The following is a 223-nucleotide window of genomic DNA, read 5'->3' on the forward strand; positions in this document are numbered from 1 at the left end:
CCAGCGCCACAGCCCGCCCGCCTTGCTGCCGCACCGACCCTTTCATTACATCGAATGAAACGCGTGTTCCATTTCACATTAAAAATGTAATAAAAACATTAAAATATAGACATTTAATTAAGCTTACCACTTTAGTATTTTTTTGAATTCTAAATTAAATTAACATTTTCATTAAACTACCTAGAAACACTGAACACACTCACGTTACCAATTACCTCTTGTA

This window comes from Papilio polytes, unplaced genomic scaffold (genome assembly GCF_000836215.1).
Source record: "Papilio polytes unplaced genomic scaffold, Ppol_1.0 DF821422.1, whole genome shotgun sequence".
Classification (NCBI taxonomy): Eukaryota; Metazoa; Arthropoda; class Insecta; order Lepidoptera; family Papilionidae; genus Papilio; species Papilio polytes.